Raw genomic sequence first — 12,084 nt, forward strand, 5'->3', positions numbered from 1 at the left:
TCCATTGACGTCTGTTGTATTGAAGTGTAGGCAGAAATCTCAGAGACAGATATCTCACAACCTGGACAAAACAGATGGTAAACAATCATTATTGTTTCTGTATTTTTTAATGATGTGACCATTTACAGCTTTGTCCCAGGATTTTGGGCTATCATTTAAAGTAACAGGCAACTGTAATCCCTTGTCCGAAACAGTTGTAGCAGTTTATAAGAGTGATTTATTGAGCAATGACTGATAGCTTAACACTGAATCGTGTCTGTATTGACAGAAGGCTTTATAGACTAGCTGAGGGATTGATTGCCCTCTGACTGTGGTCCTGTGTTCGCTTGGTACTGACCCCTATTGCCCTTCTCCTCCTCCCCTTTAACTCCCCTCTTTCTGCACTCACATTCATCTTTGATCATTTTCCTATTCATCTGGCCATGTTTCAACATCTCTTCATCCCTGTCAAACCCACACACACCCCTTCAGCCCCTTTATTACAAAGCTTGAGTCTTGTAGACAGTGCTGCAGTGGAGGTAGTTGCTAATTGTTAACATGACCCCTGATTGACCCCTGACCCCTTTGCCCTGGCCTATTGTTGGAGGTGTGGTGGTGCAGGGCTCAGGGGTGGCCGGGTGAAAAGGACACCTTGTCTTCCCATCGCTGGTTTCCAAGGTGTAAGAGGTGTGAAAGCACACCAAGGCTATGGTTACTTCACAAAGAGACCACACACACTCAGTCGTTCTATCTCTATCTATCACAACTGGACAGGTACACTGGTTTTGAAATATACTACTAGACCAATAATTAGCTTTAATTGGAAATCTGACACCAGCATGTCAGTGTCCTCCACCACTGACAAGAGGAACTGATACATGTATTTAAATATCAGAAACATTACATTGGATTTCAAAGTTCTGACAGCTATGCGTAGAACTTGAATCTGGACTCCACATGTAGTGCATTACTTTCAGAAGCATTAGAATAAGTATTATAAACTGAAAACTGAATTGAAGAATCTCTTGGATTGGGTTGAGCAGAGGGTATAGTTGCTCTGAGTCTGCAAGCTTTAAAGGAGAGAAGCAGGTGCAGAGCCAGACCTTCTGGAGGAATAAACACCTGTGATTATGCTCTGACCTAAAGTTTATTTATGGGAGGAGAGCTCACAGATGACTTTTCAACCTTTGTGATTGAAAAGTGAATTTAGGAGGATCTGGAGGTGAAACATACTTAACTTACTTAATAAAAGCAACATTAAACAGAGGAGGGAGAAAAAGATGAGAGTCTCACCCCCAATTTCCACCGGATACATCTCCGCTGCGTTGCGTCTCCGTCATGCCGGCGGAGCAGATATGTTTCACTTTAGTCAATGTGTCAATCCCCACCAGGTCCGCTGCGCTGCGTATGTGCTCCTCCCAGCTCCGGCAGACCGGAGCCCTCCGGCACAGATACGCAGGCCTTCTATTTCTGGTGGGTGCCGGAGCACGACGCAGCAATTCAGCTGAATTTAGCATGGAGCCAAAATAACAAACAGCATCCGGTTACCTTTCAAAATAAAACACTCTTTGTTGACACCAGCACACAAATCTCAAAAAAGAGACAAACACAAGCTCTTCTGCTGATCCTTCGGTCGGGAACACTTAGTGTCGTTGTTTTTAATAATACAGACCTATAACTGCGGTCGCGAGTGATTATGTGTTTATCGCGGGAACTCCTCTGCCTCGTGAGCCAGCTGTCTACCGTACTGCGCCATGGCAGACTCGAACCGCAACTGGTGGGGATTGCTGGACGGCGGATGGTGGGGCAAAAGCGGATCAGAGCTTCAACGCAGCAGACACGTATCCAGTGGAAATTGGGGGTCAGGTGACTGCTGAGTTTAGTGAAAGTTTGACTTTGACAAATTGTGTGTATGTGCAAAATAGACCATGTCTGTATGCCAAAGAGTAAATATAAAGAGTGTCTTTAAACTTTGATGAATCCAGTCCAGATGGCCCAAGTCCCCCCCCCCCCCAAAAAAAAAAAAAAAAAAGAATCTGGTCTGTCCAATCACATGAAGACAGCAAGATAAGGGATGTGGCCACATCAGTCTGTTATCTTTCTGAAAAAGTCTTTTATCAAGTGACTCGTCCGACTTCACGTCTTACCTTTTACCTTCATCAGAAGTTTGTCTTCTTTCTCGTGTGAATACTTTGGTTCTTGCTCTTCTCTTCATTAGGCTACACTAATGAGCGTGACTATTTAAATGCACATGTTGACTTCAGTATTTAGCAACATACGAGTGATAGGAGTAATAGAATAGCAGTTTTTAAGCATATATATTAAATTTATCACAACAGACACACTAGCTGTTCTCTGTCTTCCCGGTGCTCTGGTTCACAGCTGACTTCACATGTATGTATGTATGTATATATATATATATATATATATATATATATATATATATATATATATATATATATATATATATATATATATATAAAAATCACAGACTCAGGATAAGTGTCTTATACAACCCCACATCAAGCAAGCCCAACTATCACTTGAAGGTTTATTTTTTATCAGAAGTTGAATATGAGAGATTTTAATAGTATGATATAATTTGAGATGACTGCCCTTTAATTATCTTGAGAAACATAGCGAAACAAAATAAATGATATTTTGTAATGCTTTGAGTCATTCTGAACAGTGCAGAATGGTATCATGTTAGCTTCCTTGATTTTTCTGTCATGGAAGCATTTTTTTTGGTAAATCTTTGACTTAGTTAGCTATTTCACATTTGAAAAGACTTCAAATAATTATATGTCTTTCCTCACAACAGATGTGACGCAACTCCTGGTCCAAGCGCTGGTCATCTCCTGCCTGGACTACTGCAACTCCCTCTTGGCTGGAATCCCCACCTGTGCGACTAAACCGTTGCAGCGTATCAAGAATATGTATGTTGTATGTTCGCATCATTAGCACTTTAATCATAGCACTTAAAGTATCCTTGATAAATAGCAGCTACAATCCTCAGATGAGGGCTTGACAATTGTTTCTATTTTTGTTTTTACTCTGTCGATGGTGATATGTTGTGGTTTCTCTCATGACAATAGTACTTATTGTAAGTTGCTTTGAACAAAAGCATTTGCTAAATGCCTTAAATGTAAAGTTACCCAAACATTCTTAAATACTCCAAGTACAAAACAGGTGTCACATCGGTCTTATGCAAATCCCAGCTCAGCTGAAACCGCACCAATACATTTTTAGTCTCAAACATTGACCCCAAATGCTGAATACAGGTGTGTAGAAGAAGCTTACAGTTGATGCTGCGAAATGTTTTGACTTCTGGGATCTAGGGTTGCACTGGACCTTCCAATACTGGAGTGTATCTTTTGAGATCTCTCTCAGTCTTTGAAAGCTGATCTCAGTGGAGCATTGGTGCTCGTTAGTTTGTTTGTTACCATAACAAGATTGACTCTCCTGCTGGGAGAAGCTCATTATGAACTTTGACAGTTCCAAAACAAAATATTTCCATTTGGATGATGTTGCTCATTTGTTCCCATCATCATCCATGAAAGTAGTGTATTAAAAAAAAACTTGAAGTTTTTTCCTCTGTAAACATCTGTATGCACATACAGGCCTTTTTTTCACAAGTCCTTACCACGCACCATGGTTTCTTGTTTCATAAGGTGAGCCTATTGCCACCCATGATGATTGGACTCACCAACTCCTCCACAGTACCAGCCATTTCAAACAGGGTTTAGAAATATACAATAGGGAATTATCATTTTAATATGGAGGTTTATAAATATATTTTGGACGTACGTGGTAGGAATTCAATTCAGACTCACAAGGATCCATAGCAATGATGAGAAATAAATGCATACAAGACAAAACAACTCATTCATAAAACAGATGGCTTTCTGGCATTGATGGGTTGCTCTACATGACGAGCCTAAAGACACTGACAGTGAAGAACAGCTCGGCAGAATAGGCGAACCCTTGAAGACAAGTGTGAAGACAAGGAGAGATGCAGCGGAGGTCAGTGTGAGTTACTGCAGTTTGTTTATGAGAAATACCAGTCGGCCCTTCACTGTTTCCCTTACATTACTGAAGTAACTAATATTGTTGTGTGATTATTTCCTCCAGTATATTCAGCAACACTAGGTACATGAAAAGTGATAAGAGTATTTCAATAACCTATATGATACAAGCATACATAGGATTGGAAAGTGTTTATATATTTTAACAGCCATGACCACATTCTCCACACAGATTAACTGCATGCTTCCAAAAACTTTCCATACGATTTAAACTGCATTTCATTTTTTTTTTTTATTTTTTTTTATATAAATAAATGTGTTATCATTCATCTTTATAAACATATCTCAGTGACTTTACCACATACAAATTGCTTGTCATTTAAGTTGCCAAAGACACTAGCTACCACATCATTGTAGAAGGTGATAGACATTGAGTTCAAGTTTTTTGCTCAAAATTCCATCACGTAACCTAAAACCTTTTGGTAGGCTGAGATGCAATTCTTTCTTTGCCATTTGACATTTTTAATGCCATTTGTTTTATTTTGTAAAACTAAACATGTCACATACAGTACTTGCCATCAAATTAAAAGAGGAAGTGATGATTTGTCCAATTAAAACATTTTGTGATCGTCATTTTCTTTGACACCTTGCCAGGGAAAAACAAAGACCCTTGCAGAACACACACAGTGCAGTACAACAGTCTGTTTAAGCCATATTTTAATTTTTTTTATTTTAGTTTCCACTTCATCCTTGGTGGAAAAGTTGGTCAACATTCGTTTCTGCCCCTGTGAACCAGAAAGACAGAACTTCATCCTGGATGAGGATGAATAGAAATGCAACTCTGAGAAAATTAACTTGGAATTTCTCTGCAGTAAATCTAGGAAATTATATAATTGCCAGACATTGGTTGACCTATAATGTTCCTAATCTGGCAGCAAGATCTGCAGTCATTTACATGAATTAAAGACACACACAGTTAGTTGTCATCACTATTTAACTGTTTCTTTTAAAAATGTTATAAGCTGAATGTTTTTCCCAGGCTGTGGGAAGCTTTGTAAGTGCTTCTGGCATTAATCTATAGGAGGTTTAACCGACTTGGTTTGTCCCTCGCTTACATTTTATTAATGGAACTGAGGCAAGGGGGGCTCTAAGGGGGGAAAGTCAGGGGGATGCCAAAAAACACCACCTTGGGACCTTCAACCCCACGAAATCGTTGAACCTCTAGGATAGGTTGGGTAAAGGACACACAGGCTCGTTACTGATAGGCAGAGACAGGAGTATCAATGTCAATTAAAGGTTTTATTTTAAAAACAATAATCAATATAAACAGACAGGGGTTGGAACTTCTGAGAGGAAAAGAAATTACATTATTACACATTTTTTAAAAAGGCCTCAATATGAAATATTAACATTCAGTGAATTTGTAGTAAAATTCAGCCCAATTAGAACAAAAAGGAAAACTAAGCTGGGGCCATATGTGGAGCGACAGATTACACAGAGGCAGTGTCCAGGGGTGCTACCACAACTCACCTTCAGTGCAGCACAGATGATCAGAAACACAACAGGTAAGCAAATAACCAAGGTAACAACCAACAAAGTAAAGTAAGGTAACCCCGTCGATCTAAAACACAAAACTAAAAAGGCAAAACAATTGCAGAAAGAAACTAAACGGTTAAGGCAAAGTAAATGTACACAACTGCAACATCATGCAACACAAAACAGCAGTGTTATTATGGTGCAGGTGAACCTGAACAAAGGGAAACTAAAATTAACACGGCTCACTGCTTGTTAAAATACATTTTAAAACTAAGCCTACTCACCCCTCATGCACCAGCTAAACACAGAAATGCTCTGGTAAGGGCAAACAGGGGTCTCACAGCCACTGGGACACCAACAGTGCCCGCCACAGCAGAGAGAGCAGGAAGCAGATGTAGAACAATGGCACACAGGTGCCTTATAGCTCAGTGCTGATTAGAGAATTTGTTGGGGGAGGAGTTGTGTCAAAGCTGCATTCACCAGCACTACTAAGGGGAGTGTATCCCACCACACAACAATGAACCTGCAGATGAACAGTAACTGCCCCATTAGCTGGAAAACACAATGGGTCCACATCATAGATTATTACATGGTCCAAGTTCAAATTTGACAATAACACTGAAAATTAACACCTTTTCTTGAGGAATAGTCAGGGGCCTGCCTAAGAATGCCATTTGGGGACCTCAAATAACCCCTTTTTTGAGGATTGGGCAAAAACCTTTTACTAATAACCAGCTTTATATGCATAAGATGAAAGGTGAAAAATGCATAATACCACATAACTCACACCATTTCTATGTTCAGGCCTTAGAAAACTGATATGAACTATGAAGGAAGGAGCAAAGTGAGCTAGAAGGTCAGACTACCTGGTAAATTTGGAAATAATCTCAGCACAGCACAGCTCTTATCAGTCCAAACTCCCTTCAAGGAACAAGCATTTTAAAAGTTATTTGCTTGTCGTCTTGCAGACAGGCCTGGCAAAATGTGAATTCAAGGTTTTTACAAGACAGCATTATGATGGTTTTTTTTGTTTTCGTTATTTCATTCAGAACACAGAGAAACCTCTTTGTTTTGGGTTCATACCCATGTGGTTTGCGATTATTTATAAGCGCATAACACAATGCAAATATTATCTTCATGTTGGGTCTGAACACAGCATCAGTGTGTGTGTGTGTGTGTGTGCGTTTGTGAGAGGCTGGCAGCTGCAGGTATGAAGGAGTGAATGGGCATGTCTTACCTCCCCCTGCTAGCCCTGCACATGTTGAGGCATTTTTGTGATTTCCAGTGAAGAGGCAATTTAGATAAACCTCTACTCTTTAAACTTGACATTAGTCAACAATCACGAATTGATTACGTCATCATTCTGAGAGTTGTATCAGTCATCAAACACAAACCTGAACTTGTAACAGTAACAAGAAAATGTGTTGTGTGTGTCTGTGTGAGAGTGTGTTTATTAAAGGTATTGGATTGATAAAGAGAAATGTCCCACACAGCAACGATACAGGACCAAATAACAGTGATGTAGTAACTGGTAGTGTCTTTGGCAACTTAATAGAGGAAACAACATCCACATGATTATGAACTGTCCGCGGGTTTAGATTAACAGGAGGATACTGGAGGGAACATCTTGAAAACACACAGACGTCATCATCATGACGTGTACTGTCACACCTCTTTAGGAGCCGCAGCGCTGACTCTGTGTGAATAACACAGCCGCGGTGAAGTGGCGAACCGCCACTGCAGCGATAATGCGGCATCTCTGTGTGAAAAGGGCTAGGGCAGGGGTACTCAAATACAGATCTTAAAGGGCCACAAAGATTTTTTTCAATGACTCATGTGTTGAGGTCGGTCAGGCCACATGCCTGACCGACCTACTTTAATATTCAAAACAAAATGTCCTTTTCATTCTAAACAACAAAATACAAACTAAAATAAAATGTCATTTCCATTTTAAAGCCCCTGTACGGAGTTTTTAACTGGATATAGAAAAGTCTCTGGTTTCTGCTGATGTGTCTCTGTTACCTACAACAGCAAATGAGCCCATCAGCGTGAAGATACGCTTTTTCTAAGTAGTCTAATTCTATACCTCTGAAAGGCATTGGTCGGGTCGGACCACTGACGAAACGATTTACGGCAGTCAGACCGGAACTGACGACATTCAGGATACGGCATAGCTGTTTTGTTGCTACGCTAGCCAGTGCTAACCGAGCTAAAACTTTTGTCATGGCTGATAATGAGACAAAGAAAAGAAAAAGAATTCGAACCGAAGACCAACGAAAGGCAGAGAGGGAATCCGATCGAGCTAGGGCTAAAACACGGATAAACATTGGCGATTCCTTCCAGAGACGGAGAGAGTTGCGGGGCTTGAAGGGAGGGTCGGATCCAGAATTCGCCCGATTCCTCCTAGACAGGTTTGTAAATTTTATTTCATTTATGAAATGTAATGCGGGACGTAGTTTACAGCAATACATGAATTTATGTTGTTACAACAAAGCTGGCTAACGTTACCACTAGATTAGCTCTTGATACTACACTCGTGAAAACGACAACAAACGTCTTAGATCACGCATCCATTTCAGCTGTGTGTATGCTTCAGCCCAGCCGACCTGCAACGATGCATCGGTAATATCCTCTGTCATTATAAATGATTCAGTTTCTTACTTAGAACAAAACATCCATCACAATCACTGTGACTTTGCTGTAACGCTAGCTCTGTAGCACCGTGGGTAATATATATAGCTGGGAAATTGCAGTGTAACAGCAGCATTACTTTGTTTCACCGGCGGCATATTATATTAAGTAGAAATACAAATAGACACATTACCTCGTCCATATGCACGCTGCAGGTAGCTGCTAAAAAAAAAAGTTTTCAAAGCAAGTCCCGTCGTCTTTCCGACGTTTCCAAAACAAATCTACACGCGCCGGCCAGACAAACGTCTTCACGACAGTGGGCGCTAGAGCTCATGGGAAATGCAGTCTTCATTCCGGCAAAACACTACCGCTTTCGTCCAGCGGGGCCGCCAAAATCAACACTAAATGAAAAGTCTGTACAGGGGCTTTAACATAAATTAAAATACAATATTTCCTCTTTTTGTTTGCCGTCAAACATTGTGTCCATCACTTCAGTCATGCATTATTTTATTTCATTGTGACATAGATGTGACAAGAATCCTGCTTGCAGCTTGATATGACGATTTCAGTGCATTTATTTGTGTTGTGCTTATCTCTGAATTTTGAGGAAATGTCTCTTCAAAATTCCTATGCTTCGCCTCATAAAGCCGTTTCAAATTGGAAATATTCATCACAGTTTTTCCTGGCATATTGTAACGCCCCTTGTGGACTGTGGCGCAATGACTCTTGGGTATTCTGTTAGTGTTGGTGTAATTATGGTTCATGAATGTGTTTGTGAATGAGATGATATGTAAGATGGTTGTGGGTTAATTCACATTATTTGTTCTGTGATTAAATGGTGTTGAGTTTTAACAAGGATGATAAAAATTTTGGCATGGTGCCAAAATAAACACATTCACGAACCATAATTACACCAACACAATTTCACGAAAAGGTGTTTGCCGGGAGGAACTCCCCATCCGTTACACTTTTAGTCAAACAACATCGTGAGACTAGCTACAACTTGTTAAACTATGTAAGACCAAATATTTGTTACCGCTGCATTGTCAGATTCGTGGGTGTTGTCCTGGATGGAGGGAGAATGAATGCAAATTTTAAGTTCCTATTTCCCTGAGTTACAGATTTTCACTGTCCACTTTGTTATAGCAGTTTACTTGGAACATGCAGTTTTCAATCTCTTACTACCAGCAAAATGTGAATACGCAAACTGCTCCGAAAACGAAAGTGAAAGTTAAAAGTTGCGCTCGCAGCGGTGAGTGACCCAGCTGTCTGTGTATCGTTGGCATGGAGACAAGTCCCGGTGTACACATGCTGACACAACCAAAACACATGGTGAAGGAATAACAGTTCGGAAGCCACAAACAGGAGGCCAGTGGGTCAGATGCGGCCCAGGAGCCGCCTATTGAGGAACGCTGGGCTAGGGTGTATTGCTAGCTTGGGTTAGCATAGCTGTGTAACAGGTATCTTGTATAATGTGAATGGTACTTAAAGGGATATTCCGGTGTAAATTTAATCCATGGTCTAACACACCGTGAAACTGTGTTAGACTCCCTCTCGAGAAAGATAAAGTTTGCAGACCGCTAGCTAACGTAGTTTTAGCATCCTCAGAAACGACCGCACGACAACATTACATTGCAGTAAATGGGTCCAAATATAAAACTGGCATCAAAAAGCCACAAATAATGCTCAGAACAAACAAAACTCACCACCCGAGAAGCCTTCCTTGTTGTGGGGAAGCCCTGTGAGTCGATTACTGAGTGCAGTAGAGTCCCGCAGCTCAATGATGATCATTACTGCGGGACTCTACTGCACTCGGTTATCGACTCACAGGGCTTTTATATTTGGACCCATTTACTGCAGTGTATTGTTGTCGTGCGGTCGTTTCTGAGGATGCTAAAACTACGTTAGCTAGCGGTCTGCAAACTTTATCTCTCGAGAGGGAGTCTAACACAGTTCACGGTGTGTTAGACCATGGATTAAACTTACACCGCAATATCCCTTTAATTAAACGGCTTGCTGTGCATGTGTACATGCATGTGCATCTGATAAATCTGGTTTTGCTGTCCCAGGTGTTTGTGTTTAACCGGGATTAATTCATCATTATCAAAATCAGAAAGCTTCAAAAAAACTCCACTCTACTTTTAAAGTTACATTTGTATAAGAGATAATACAATTTCTCAATTAATCTGACCATTTGGGTGAATGCTCTAATAGTTTCCATGAATAGATTAGACTGCAACACTGTAAATTACATTAGCATGCCAATTACAAATTATACTTATCATCCCACAAGTCATGAGCCATCTGATAGACCCCTCTCTGGCCCCCTCCAAGAGTTGTTGAGTGGCCTAAGGAGTTCATAGGTTTTCTGCTGGGTGGTACAGGCTGCAGAGGAGGGACAGGGTTGGGGGACAGGGTGGGGGGACCGCAGGCCAAAGGTTGATAGAGTATGTGGAAAATGACCTAATTGCTTCAAGATAAATAATGGGTCCAGGGGGAGGACTTACACAACAACACTGGAACCAGGGCAGTGGTCTTACATAAGACATTTTCCCATCATCAACCTAGTTTATCACACAGGAATAACAATCTTCTTATTGTATGAAAGTGGTACAAGATAAGCTTACATTGTAAACTATTTTGTCATGTTGGTTAGACCTGGTTCTAATACCTTCAGAAATGCAGTTTATTATAACATTTGCTTTGAAGGTACATTATTTATGTCTGAATGCAGATCATAGCGTTCACCAGACGTCAAACTTCTGATGCTTAGATGTCGTCCATATCATCTGCCCAGAGAATTCACCAGTGTTTTATTGTTACTGTGCATATTCCTCAAGATGAAAACCAAAAAATTTGGAAATTGTATGATGTCATCAGTAGCAACAACCGGACAGAAGTTTTGTTATAGCTGGTAAGTTTAATCAAACACATCTCAGAACTGTTTTACCTCAATTTTGCCAGCTAGAAAAGACTTTGCCGGATCAGCTTTGCCGGATCAGAACAGAATCCAAAGTGACTCCTGGTGTTTATTCCTCCAAATGGTCTGGCACTGCACCAGACTCTCTCCTCAAGAGTTTGCCAGCTCTGAGCAGCTGAGAAGCAGCTCTGACCCCATCGCTCCACCTGGTCCTCCCCACACAACTATAAGCAAATGTCTTTCGTTTTGTCCCTTTAGAGGCAGAGTGTCAGGCTTGGAGGGGTTAAAGGGGGGACTATGGAAAGGGGAAGGTGGACCCAAATGCAGTTACAAACGAGAGGCAAGGATATGGGGAACAAAAGGCGAGCTTTATTAACAAAAGCTGAATTTCACAAAAAACCAAGGGAGTCAAAAGTCAAAGTAACAAAAGAAAGCAAGGCAAAGTAGCAACAAAAACAGCAAGACAAAGTACAAATCAAAGGCAAAGTTCAAATCAAGAATGCAAATGGCAAAATCCAAAATCCGAAAACACATACCAGAGACGGGGGAACAAGGGACAGACAGGAGCACAGGAGCATGGAGCATGGACGGACGGACGCTGACAAGAACAATGACCAGACAAGGAGTGAAGGGAACACAGAGACTAAATACACAAACACTGATGACAAGACGAGGAACAGGTGAGGTGGACCAACAGGTGAGATAACGAAGGGGAGGAGCACATGAAGGGACCAGGGCAATGGACAGAGGGAGCCAGAGGGAACATAGGAAAAAACACAGGAGAACTTAAAGGACACATGAGGGCATGGGAAAAACAAGACACAAGACAAGATACAGAGACATGGAAATCAAATACAAGAAAACACAAGACAAAACCAGACAAGAACACAACAAACAGATTTGCAGTCATGACACAGAGCAGCAGCAGAAATGACATATTGTGTGTTTTAAGTTGTCAAACAGGAGTGAGCAGATGAAGCCTATAATATTCCT

The sequence above is a fragment of the Sparus aurata genome, chromosome 17 (genome assembly GCF_900880675.1).
Source record: "Sparus aurata chromosome 17, fSpaAur1.1, whole genome shotgun sequence".
In the NCBI taxonomy this organism is placed as follows: domain Eukaryota; kingdom Metazoa; phylum Chordata; class Actinopteri; order Spariformes; family Sparidae; genus Sparus; species Sparus aurata.